The sequence below is a fragment of the Cupressus sempervirens genome, chromosome 9, assembly GCF_028749045.1.
Source record: "Cupressus sempervirens isolate cs-2001-9-10 chromosome 9, ASM2874904v1, whole genome shotgun sequence".
Classification (NCBI taxonomy): Eukaryota; Viridiplantae; Streptophyta; class Pinopsida; order Cupressales; family Cupressaceae; genus Cupressus; species Cupressus sempervirens.
The window spans coordinates 769,648,012-769,660,016 of NC_143126.1; the positions used below are offsets into that span (position 1 = coordinate 769,648,012).

At 34.5% G+C, this 12,005-nt stretch overlaps 1 pseudogene; it reads right to left on the reverse strand.

Moving 5' to 3' along the window:
• Positions 1 to 4,794: 4,794 nt before the first annotated feature.
• On the reverse strand, positions 4,795 to 6,929 carry LOC149540961 (uncharacterized; annotated as a pseudogene).
• Between the last annotated feature and the right edge of the window lie 5,076 nt (positions 6,930 to 12,005).

Genomic DNA, 12,005 nt, shown 5'->3' on the forward strand with positions numbered 1-12,005 from the left:
CAAAGGACTGACAATGAAAAGACATATAACCAGATTCGAATAGAAACATTCCAAATCTAAAATGCAACACCATAGGATTGAAGAACACCGAAGGGTGTACCTGAAACACTTTCCAAAAAGTTCAGGTCTTACCGAAAAGTGCCTTCTGCCTACTTGCACAAGTCTTTGCAATTTTTAGGTGATACTTTAAATCAGCACTAGGCGATAGTTTCTAGTATCATGTGATACTTCTAAAGAAGCAGGTCAAAATTTTCAGGGATGAGGGGATTCACAAGGGCGTGTGATACGTTAAGGGTATCATATGAGAGTTCTTCAAAGGGGGTGCATACTGGAAAGTATCACATGAAAAAACTCCAAGAGGCATACGACACAATTAGGGAATGCATGATACAATTCTAATGCATGTGAGATACTTTATTGTATCACACCATGTTGACACATGGTCACCCAAGAAAAGAAACACTTAAGGACAAAAAAGAGAGGGTAAAAATAGAGTATATAACCTCCACACTAGGGAGTGCCAGGTCCACATTTTGAGGTAAGAACACTCGAACCAAATGTGAAAGATGGAAACAACACTATCTAACAAACAGTAAGAATGAACAATACAAAAGGGGAACATCACAGTGTACTGAAAGCGACATTGCAATAACAAAATTAACATTGTAGTGAACAAAAAAACTAAGTAAGCACTTCCTCCCAACCATTAATAGCATCATAAGACCATCGTGGGCCTTAGCCATCCCCTATAAATAACATCCCAAGCCACCAACCAGATCATTGGTAATATCGTAATAGGGATGTCACTACTAAGCATGCTACAACATAAGCATAAGGAAATCTAGCATACTAGAAACAAAGCATAAGATAATCCTACAAGTAGATAACATCACCTATCACATGCTAATCATCATAATAAGGAAATGCATCAAATCTAACATCATCTAAACATGATACACAAGCATTCCAATGAAAACATATTCACAAGAAGCATACTCTGAAACTCAAAGTACCAAGTGAAAACATCCAGCAATGGTTGTGCTAGAATAGTAGACTATCTTTGTACATTAGTCTTTAGTAGTGGTGTAGATAGCTACGCCTCCCAACCACATGGAACTCATAGGTCCACACCCACCGTGTTGATGGACATAATGATCCAACCACAAACACACACAAGCAAAATCCATGGCTAACACACAGGTTAGGCAATATGATGACTGAATCCAAGACATAGACAATGCATGAATTACAGGTCCTAGTTAGACATTGAAAGGGCTACTAAGTAGGGGTTGATATCATGAAGAGTCACTTGGCATCGATAATCCCAAGTTGGTACTCGCAGCTCTCCACTTCCCAACAGAAGGAGCACATCCCAAATTATTTTTATTATCTTTACATTTTATTACCACCCAATGTTTAAGTTTAGTTTTCACTTGTTTACAAAGTTTATGCATGCCAACCCTTGGGAAATAGGTACCAGGCTATGGAGATAGAAGCCCCCTCCATATGCCACCCAACCCTACCCATGCTCATCCAATTATGAGTGCCCATAGGCATGCAAATTCCCAAACCAACCCCAATGATAGTAAATTCTAGAAGTACAACAAAAAATTGAGCCCCGTAGGTCACTCAACAAATGTACGTGCGTGTACTCGTGTGTGGCACACCACCATTACGTAGATCAAAGCACAAGGACTAGATGAGAACACAAAGTAGAAAGTCCCTCAACCGAAAAAAAATTGAGAGGACGGGCACAACACACATCTCAATGCAACATAAAAGTGCAATAGTGGTCTGACTAATATCCAAATGGATCATCCAAGTCCACGACCCACATTGTACCGAGAAAACTTGAGAAAAGAGAGCAACATACAAAACAAGGTAAAACCCCAAAAATTTGAAAAAAATTTGAAATTAAAACCCATTTGGCCTTTAGGTATAAAAACCCCAAAAATCTAAAAATAAATGAGTTCGAACATTGTATGGAAAAATGGCCAGCATAACAGCACAAAACCCCAAACCCCCATCCCAAAAATAGGGAAAACACTCATACCTAACCAACCGGACAAAACCAACAAACAAAAATAGAGGGGAACACTAGTTCTCAGCCTCCTAACATATTGCTAGAAGAAATAAAAGCTAAAATGGAGCAAAAAAAATAAAATGGGAAGGCCCTACCTGCCAGCAAAAGGGGCAAAACTAAGACCCACGCAATAAAATAAAAAACCTGCCAAATCTGTTGAAAGTGATGACGAAGCATAAACTCTCCAAGCTGGATCCAACGAGACTAACTTCACGAAAGACCCATGCTCATAGCTCCCAGGACAAACATAATTTGAATCCTTCAGAAAAGGATTCTCAAAAAGCTCTCAAATTTTCTATTTCAAAAAGTGAGAAGTGAATAATGAAATCACTTTTTCAATACTAATTCACTTTTTGAGTGAATAGTCGATTGGGGCAAATAGCCAACTAGAGTAGCTTGAGTTCGAATTGATCCAAATGAAAATTAATTTCTCCATAATGGGAATTCACCTAAGGCAAAGCTGCCAAAAATTAAATTTGAAAAAATTTAAAACTCGAAAACCCAAAATCACAAAAAATCACTTAACACTTTTGCGATAGAGCAAACCTCTAAATGCACAAACATGCTCACTGGTCTAATCACATAATGCAGATGAGTTCAAATTCACTAACCACCGAAAGGTTTTAATTTAAATAATTAAAATAAGGATACGTTGACCATATAGGGATGACATTGGTAAATATGAATAGTTCAATCACTAATTCCATGTGCCATTGCCAAGGATATAAATCCGGCACACTAAGACACATGATCAAGTGCAATTGCATAATATCATAGTCTAAGCAAAATGCATTAAATACCTAGTTAATCCATTTACATCACTCACGTTCGCATAAAGCATAAAGATGCAAGAATGACGTAAATAACCATAGCATAAAATCCATCTCATAACATAATCAAAAAATATGTCCAATAAACCATATAACCAGATATCATCATAGATCTACTATCATCTCAAAATAGCATCAACATACAAATATGATAAACTGAACAGTATAGTAGAAAGCATCTATGGTACTGAATAAAAGTATACATCTGACCCTCAAGTCATCTCAAAATATAAATAACAATAAGAGTATCAAGTATCTCTTGAATCAAAATAAACAAGGCACAGACTACAAACATGAGAGGCACTAAAAGATTTTATCACATAAAACTTGTACTGGAATTGAAAGAGGCATCAAGATAATAACTATTCTGAAGATAAGAAGCCATTTGGCATTAGAAAGTAAATCATGCCTCTAATAACATTTTCTTAGAGTTGATTGTAGCTACTTAGCACTTACTCCATAGTGTGAGAACAACTAATGGTTTGAAAGGTGACCCTTTGAAACCCTAGCAGTAGGTTAAGAAGGGAAGCACTGGTATGATAAAATACCTAGTGCTGGGTATATCAAGATTCTTATGATTTTTGCAAAAATTCTAAGCATGTGAGTGCCAATTAGATCAATAAAGTACATATAATTTTATACAGCATAGTTTTTTCTTCTACAATCAAGGAGAAGGCTAGAGCTATTTTATGCCTTCAAGTTATTTCAAGCATAAGTCCTTATTATGATAAGAGATTGATTCTTCAAGTACAAGTGATTTGGACCAAGCAAGTGTATGATAAATTAGATTGCAGAAAAGAATCATGCATATATAATCCTCTTACTCTCTCTGTATGTAATTGTTATCATGTCAATGATTAATCCATAAAGCTTTAAATTTGCTGAAGCCTAATCATTTATGATCTTCAGATATGATAATTTTTTGTCAACAACACTTGATTCCCATATCTTCATACCATAAAGCATTGTTCGTCACCAACATTATCAAGTAGGTGGATGTCTATAACATTAAGAGAGATACATAAAATAAATATGACAAACAAATGAATGATCATAAAAGGTAATTGATAATCAAACAACTGGGTACATAGCCTTACCAACAATAAAATCATGCCTTTAAAGCATGCTCCAACCTCAAAAGGACCTCCTAGAACATATTTGAGGAATAAATTGCATTTGAAAAAGGTTGATGTCAAGAAATTTAGCCAAAAAAAGTGGGCTTGAAGGTTATTGTCTCTATAACTCAAACAAAAAGACATAATAAGAAAATTGAACTATCATAAAACAGTAACCAACTAGAAGAGAGTAAAGCTTACACTAAGTGAACTAAGACAAAAATTGAATCATGAACTACTTTTCCAATTGAGAAAGAAAAGAAAAAGAAAATAACTATTTGAATTACTGCAGATTGTATTTGAATACATTGAGTTCTTGAAAAGAAAATTCACATATCTCTATGTATTTTCTCTATGAAATGATACTGGCCCCTCAATACAAACTAGCCTTCATTTTGTGATGAAATACAAGGGCTAACTTATGACACAATATTGTCCGGCCTTCCCAAGAGAGCATTGCTATTCTGCAATAAGAATTAAAAGTGTTTGTGACTACTGATATCATTTATGATGGCAGGGAAGGGTTTATACTCCAATGCATGCTGCATTGAAATCGACAATTCTAGAAATCAAGTCAGAAAACTAAACCCATATACAATGCTTGAAACTTTTCTTCTACAAATTAATTAAAAACACTTAACTATTCAATAGAATGCATCTCACCTCAATCTCCAAAATGGTTGGAAAACTTTGTCCAAAATCTATCTTCAATGTTTTGATTTGCACCAAGCATCTAGTTTGCTACTAGAGAATATGACCAACACATCTACTTGTTAGGTTTTACAAGTGTTCGAAATTTAATTCACCTTATTATTCTTCCTGACCTATTGTACCCAATGCCAATCCTACTATCCACCATTTTGAAGGCCAGGTCTACTTTTCCAACTTTTCGTAGTGCATTGATGAATGCAAAATGGAGTTTTCTAGGAACTTCATGACCCCTGTCTATAATTCCATCTGCTAACTTGCATGCCTGTTTCACGTAGCCAACCTTGCACATGACTTTTATCATATCAGCATACGCTATATTAGGAACCACACCCATTGTCGTTAGCTCATCCAATACTCTACATGCTCTAGTCACATTACCTGAGAGACAACAACCAGTTGAAAGGGTCCTAAATTACAATGCTTTTGGGGAAATACCCTATCAATCATCTCATCCCACAATTTTAAGGCTGCCTCTAAATTGCACACTTTGAAATGCCCATCAATTAGTATAGTATAGGTGTAAACTGTTGGTTCACAACCTCCCTTTTCCATGTGATGTAAAATCCTCACAGCCTTCTATATTTTTGTATCTTTGCGAAGCCCATAAATGATTGCATTGAAGCAGAATACATCTCCAGCACATCCCCTCTCAAAAATTTCCTTAGAAACTTTTTCTGCTTCCTCTATTTTACCAGCTTTACTTAGCCCATCAATGATTGCACTGTAAGAAAATGCATTGACATCAAGACCAAGCACCTGAGACTATTCCAAAAAATCCCAAGCCTGTTCCACTTCACCAAATTTACAAATTCTATTAACAACTGTGCTACATGTAAACTTGTGCAGTTTGTATCCCCTTTCTTGCACCTGTTCCAAAAGTTTCAGGGCATTCTCCTTGTCACCCACTTTAAAAAAAGAATCAACGAGGGTCGTATAAATTGCCAAATTAGGCTTGCATTCTTTCCTCAACATATCACCTAGAATTTTATTGCTCTCGTATGGCCTACCTTCATTACATAGTCCAAAAATAACTAAATAGTATGCATGGGAAGGTATTTCTAACTTTCTGTCAGGCATCTCTTGGAAAAGTGACAAATTCTTATCAAACCTACCCTCTGCATGAAAAGCCTATATAAGTGTTAAATATGTAATCTGATAAAGAAAACAATGATTAACTTCCATTTGTCTCAAATAGTCCATGGTTGCCTCAACCCTTCCAGCTTTACAAACCCCCTTGATAATCATATTATAGGAAACAACATTTGGTCCATTCCTAACCCCAACTCTAGCTTCTTCGATCATCATTTCCAAAATTCTCTCACCCTATCTACACAATTCCCGTTTACCAATGCATCAATTAAATAGTTGTAAGTAAAAATATCGATTTGAATCCCATTTTCCTTCATTGCATGCCAAATGTCCCATGCTTCCTCTACCATTCCTGTCCTACCAAAATTATTCATCAAAATATTGCATGCATAGAGCTTTAATTTAGATTTTTGCAATTCCTCGTGCTCATGGTTTTCCAGGTTTGCAGAATTTCTCGTATCTTCTATATTTTTAGGGTTCTTAGATATCTTAGCTTTCAAAGCTGGGGCAACAACAAAAATACTGTCCACATCCTCCATGGCTCCCAAGGACTTTATCAAAGCAACATAGGAGGCTAATTCGTGCTCAAAACCCTATTGCTTTTCGATCCAATTGAAAAACCTAAATGCAATTTTGGGTGATTTTTGAACTTTTGAGGTTCTAAGTACATGTGTAATGAATTGTGGTGATAGCTTGAGGGAATTTTTGGTGCACAATTCTTCCAGAGTAGTCTCCAAATTAAAATTAGAATCAAAATTTAGTAAAACTTCTAAACCCTAGAAACCCAAGAAGAGGGTTTTAACGACAAATTAGAGAAACCTGAAAAAAGTGGTTTAGGCCATTGTGGGTGAAGAGAAATGGAAGAGAAAATGTACCTTGGATTGTTATAATTTTTTTCCACTAAGTCTTACCCTTTATTGTTGTTGCTGGAATTCATTCTTCTTCTATTCTCTAGTGTTAGATCTTCTGAGATAATCTCCACCAATTTTGGAATCTGTTTTGTTGTGATTTTTTTTGTGACTAGTAAATTCTTTGCGGTTGCGTTGATAGACTTGAGTAGGATAAAGGGATTCCTCACCTTCTATGTGACATGTTCAGCATTGAAAATCTTGATGAATCATATTATTTGCAAGCGTGGTAGGATATATCAGATAAAAAAGCCCATAACTGAAATTATGAATTATGCAAAGTATACAGATCAATAGAAGACTTTTTGTGGCCATATGTCAAATCAAAATCTCTGTTGAGCAAGGTATTTATGCAATATTTATGCAAATCAACAAAGGCTATCAAAGCTACTGTAATAGTAGGAAAGGATCAAAGAAAAAATATTTTTTAAATTTGAGGCAGGCAAATTAAAATTAGAGTTAATCTTGTTTGAAGGGTGTTGCCACTGAAGCTAAAAGTGTTTTAATTTTTTATTAATTTAACTAAATTATATAATTATATACATGTTTATACTCATGATCACAAAGATGTTAACCTTTTTTGGTATATTCTCTCGTCTTCCATCCTTTGTGTTGTGATGTGGAGCCTAATCAAACTCAAAAGTTTATTCGGTGTGATTTCCCTCCAGATTATTTCTATAGGGTTTGGGGCAGCTTCCAAAAGACAGGGTCAAGGGGCAGTGCCCCAGGTCTGCTTCCTGTTGTAGTACAAAGTGGGGTTGAGGGGAAACGCTCCCATAGGGGAAGCCAAAAATGACCTTATATTGTAAAAGGAATTGGTTAATATTTTTCTATTATTCTTGCCTTAATCTGTTAAGTAGTAAAAAACTTGTATAACAAGGCTTAGGGTTAGGGATTTTCATAATGTGTGATGTGAAAATTGGTCCTCTTCTTTTTCATATCCTCAACTGTTGGGGCTCCAACACGGTCAACATGCTTAATAGTAATGGTATTTGTGCATGATATGTAGGTCCTCCAAGGTGTAGCTTCTTCAAACTTTTCCATGTACGAAAGTTATCATTGTTGAGATTTGGTACTTCTCTTTTTGACATTTTGAGCTTTGTGCTTCTAGTACCTTCAAACTAGTCCTCTTAAGTAGATGGCTCTGATACCAATTGTTGGAATACTTTTAGAATAACTTAGAGGGGACGGGGGTGGTGAATCAATTATCCAAGGTCCGGATGTATAAATAAAAAATTTCACAACTTAGTGAACCCATAAAACATTTATCTTCATGCATGCATCTATAATATTATGAAATTATTTAAAACTTGTAGGTTACTGTCAAATCAACTTGCAAAAATGTAAACATGAAACATAACAAATTAATCAACACACTTGACACAGTGATTTATGTGGAAACCTAATTTGAAAAAAACCACTAGTAACATGCTACTCTTTTTCACTCTTCTGAAGTGATGCCCTATGAAAAGCCAACCCTATTAAAGGTTACAATACACATTGTTAAATGTGACCCTATTAAAGAATTTCAATCACCCTATTAGGATTGAGCCTTGTTAGAGGACTTTAGACCATTCACTTGGAATGTCACCAGGATAAAGGATTTACAAAAGATTGTTAGGTCAACCTTAATCCAAAGATTTTACCCTAGACTAATAGAATTGTTAGAGAGTAATAGTAAGGCTTGACATGATAACAACTTAAAACTTCATTTCTAGATTATAGATCAATATTTCGGTCCTCCATTCTACTTGGACTTCATACATTTTAGCTCTAATAGCTTGTTCACCCTTCAAGCATTCATACCCTTAAGCCTTCTTGCTTAACATACCAATGCAAACTCTTCTCTTAAGTCACTTGATGAAGTAAAACCCTTGACTCCTTGTCTTCCTTAGGTTCTCACACATGAAACACTTTTCTTCTAACCAACCATTCCTATAAATAGAAAATTAAGATCTTTTGTTGTCCATTTCCTATCACCCAATTTAGGGTTAGGACGGATTAGGTAGGATACAATGAATCTGTTAGAGTAAATAATTAATTATCTAATTATTTATTCTATTACTTAAGCTTACTTAGGTAAATTCATTTATTTAATATTTTGTATTTAATGCATGTAGTGGTTAGTTGTTGACAACACAGGAGTTTGTTCCCTTCTAGCATGTTCCACCTTTTGTGGATGTGTGCTGAGCTATCAAGCTTATCTTCTACCACCTTCCAGCTTGTTCTATAAGCTTCCATGAGCTCTTTATAAGTGGGCTCCCTCATTGTATTTCATATCACATCACTTCTCATTGTAAATACATTTTCATTGTGTTTCAATATCTTGTGGTCTCTCATGTCCATTTAGGGTTTTTCCCTTGCTCCATGCTCTTCCTCTCCTTAGCTTCTCTTTGATAGGTTTTTGCATGTAGGTGATATTGGGTGTCTTCGAAGTTGGCTTTCATCAACTCCAACAGAATCTACCCCACATTCCATATCTCTTCTAGAGACTTCTCCTTGAATCTTCATTGAATTTTGCCTAAAAATGGTTTACCTTGAATCCTGTATCACCAACTCATCAACCTTATCTTCCACCTTGTTCACACATTCCAAGAAAAAAAAATTGTCATCTCAGATCCACTGAATTCTCGATCTTTTAAACAATGTAGCCTCTCAGCATTATCTGGCTTTTGATGCTCGACACATACTGCATTGCTCGACATCCTCTATGAAATTACTTGGAAAAAACTAAAGTTTACTTGTGCTTGGTACCAACTAAACTTTACTCGGTATCCACTATTTTTCTCGACATACACTAGAGTAAAATTTTACTTAGCTCCAACTGATTTTTAGCTCGACTTGCACTGACTTTCCTCGGCGCCTACTATCCACTCAATCAAGCTTTGTAGACAAACTTTGTTTAACTTGTTCTTCTAAACTATCTTAGTGTAACCAACCTTTGTAACCTTTAAGTAGATTATCAATGTATCATGTTATCACTATCTTAACTAATTCTTGTACTTCTTTACATAATCATAACTCAACCTTCCCTCTAGGTGCTATTGTTACATCTTTTGATCAAATCCTCTTCATCAATCAAATAAGTGATACTACTTAAATCATATAAGCAATTGTCTTACCAGCAAATAATAGGTTTGACATCAGTAATAAAACAATGATTGAAGCATGTTAATCATACTTGTATCAATCTATTCTCAACAATCTCCCTTTTAAATAGTCTTCTTCAATCTATTCTCAACAACAACTAGCTTTCTCAAAATAAACTCCATTTAACTCTTGTAAAAACTTATACACGTTGATAGTATCCACATGCAAAGATGTATAAAAAATAAGTGAGCAAGTGGATGATTTGAACAACCCTACAAGTGATTAATAATAGTTAAGATCGAAGACTAAAGAATACCTCATGCTTCTTTTCTCTAGATGCTCCTAGAGATGTTTGAATGGATAGTATCAACTCCAAGGAAAAGGTGAATCATGGGAGACAAACCTTGTGCCGATAATAAGTAAAAAAATTTCTCTTGAGTCTTCTTTAGGTTGTTCTTAATTTTATTCTCTTTATGAGTTTGTTAAGTTGATAGTGATTGCTGGATAAGTTAAGTTGGGTGTTGAATAAGTTAGAGTAACTACAAAAAATTATTATCTTGTTTGTAAAAATCATTGGATGTATTTAGAAAAACAAGAAAATGATTTCCTTACTTTTGATATCTATTGCAAATTCTTAAGAAAAACATGTATAAAGAAATGATTGTCTATCAATATAGCAACTGTTGAATACAAACTAGATGGCATTAAGGGTTTTCCCATGTAGGTGAGACATGCTCAATTAATGTAGTTGCTCATTAAAATCATTGTAGTGACCATTATGTGCCTAAGTAATCAAAATAATTGGTGTTTAGGGTTTCTCCTTCAACATAAAAGTGAAAAATGAGGCAATAATGTACTATGATACATTTAATCTTTCACAATAAGATCATGTTATTTTTTGGCCATCAATGGTATGTTGTATTATTAATTATGTTTTGTAAGTTGTGGCCTTTTCCTTTTAATAGATGATTACTCTCTTTTTTTGGCTATTTTTATGTTTTAATTTTTTTAAGACACCTAGATTATGGACTCTACATTGTCTACAACATTAATGAATCATGGCATTGACAAATATTTTCCTCACTTAGCACCTCTACTCTCATCTCCCTCTTTGCAAGATTGTGATCCGATTTTTTTCTGCAAGAGGCATGAAGTTGGGTTTCTTATTTTAGAGTCTCTAAAAATTTAAGATTCAGTGAAGATTTTCAATATATTTTTATAATATTGTGCTTGGAAAATGTAATCTCTTACATACATATACAATTATCATTCATTTTTTTGAGATTTCAGATTCATAGATAATCCATCTAAGTAGTTCAAATTTTCATCATTTCTCCATAAGGTTCTGTGTTGATAGTGATTGCAAAAAAAAAGTTAATGTGCTTATCAGTGTCTATGAAGCATAAATGTTAATTCATTCAAAGTGAAGTAAGAACTAATAAACTTTAAGGATATAAGGGAATCGTACAACAAGATACATGAAATAAGGAGAACAAAAATAGAAACAGGTATATAAAATTTTACATAATTATCAGACTATAGAGTTACATCAACTACTTGAGTTGGAGCTCTTTTAAAGACCCGTGACCATTCACCTTCTTCTCTTTACATTCATCTATGTGCTTGGTAACATCTAACCTTCTCAAATAGTATCAATTATGGCTATTAACACTTTTGATGATCATTGACTCTTCCATTCATGTTATGGCTTGTCTACAATCCATGATCAATTTTCTATAGCTCCGGTATTCTCTTTTATTGGCAGTGACTTCGTGCAACTTCACTGTCCAAGCAGTAGCCTTCTTCAAACTCTTCATTGACTTCAAAATGATGATTTCTTTATTATCCATGTCTTCTTCAGATAGAAAACTATTGCACCCTTTGAATATCTTTCCTTACTATCTTGGAAATGGCTCTATACTATGGAGATCTATTTCTTTCATCTCCGACATTTGGGTCAAATTGTTGGTAGATTTTATTTGCCTCCAAATAATGTCTCTCTCTAAACATAAGATAGCTACAAACTTTATCAACTACCTCCATTTACTGCAACCTTTTTAGATTCCAAACAATCACATAACTACTTTTTCTTTGACCAAATAACAATCCACTTTTTTCTTTGACCAAATAATAATCTTTTTTTTTCATTGACCAACAATCTACTTTCTATTTTGACAAG